Below are 1,044 nucleotides of genomic sequence, written 5' to 3' on the forward strand. Positions count from 1 at the left end.
AATTCTATAGGCAAAATTCGATTTATTCATTTTGCTCAACTTATATTATAATTAGATGTTGTTTTACTCTATAGTTATTTTCTGTTTTTAATTAGAAGTTTGTCGGATTTTTGAGGATCTGGGTGGGCATCCAAAATCAGGATACCGAAAGAGTATCAGGTAATTTTGGGGATCCAAGAACAAACTATAACGGAGATAAATTAGTTGGTCTACGCTTAGAAAGGGGTCCTTTATTACAAATACTTGGTTTAGGCATAAAATGATCCACATGTACACCTGGTCTAAAGGAAATAGCCGCAGGATAATTAACTTTGTTGTTGCGGATGAAAGAATAAGGGAGTTAGTCAAAGATACAAGAGTCACGAGGGGTCCTGAATGTAATACTGATCATTACCTTTTAATCTCAAAAATTAACTTAGGTCGGGGATGGAGAAAAAAGAAAACCAAGAAAGCAAAACAAACGCGTATCAAAATTGAGAACCTATAGAAACCGGATATGCGAATAGATTTCCAAAATAAGATAATCGAAAGCATAGATAGGGCAACATGGGAGGACAGTATAAAAAACAAAAATATAGAGGGCGCCTGGACAATGTTACGGGATATCCTTGTTAGATGTACGATCGAAGTGTGTGGTACCGCAGTTGTAGGAAGAAATTCTGGTGATGCGTGGTGGAATGATGAAATTCAGGCTGCCCAAAAAGCAAAAAGAGAAGCGTACAAGAGAACTTTGAACATCGCAGGTCTTAGCAATGAGGAAAGAATTGGAGGCAGAAATGATTATAGACGCGAAAACAGGATACTTAAACGATTAGTTAAAGAAAGTAAAGATACAATTAGAGCAGAAGAAGAGATAAAAATACAAAACGACTTTAAAGGAAGCAGGAAACTCCTCTATAAAAAAATGAAAGGAAACAAAAGTACAGAAATTGTCAACATAAAAAACAGTAGGGGGGAAATGGTATATGATGCAGACGGAATACTAGAGGCTTTCAGAGACTATTTTAGGAGACAATTCGGAGATGAAGCTATAGGACACCACAA

At 36.3% G+C, this 1,044-nt stretch overlaps 1 protein-coding gene across 1 annotated transcript in view; it reads left to right on the forward strand.

Annotated features, from left to right (window-relative positions):
* LOC117173543 (LARGE xylosyl- and glucuronyltransferase 2-like) overlaps positions 1–1,044 on the forward strand; it is a 418,028-nt gene that overhangs the window by 381,505 nt on the left and 35,479 nt on the right. The gene's annotated exons all lie outside the window — the stretch shown is intronic.

Source organism: Belonocnema kinseyi, chromosome 5, assembly GCF_010883055.1.
Source record: "Belonocnema kinseyi isolate 2016_QV_RU_SX_M_011 chromosome 5, B_treatae_v1, whole genome shotgun sequence".
Classification (NCBI taxonomy): Eukaryota; Metazoa; Arthropoda; class Insecta; order Hymenoptera; family Cynipidae; genus Belonocnema; species Belonocnema kinseyi.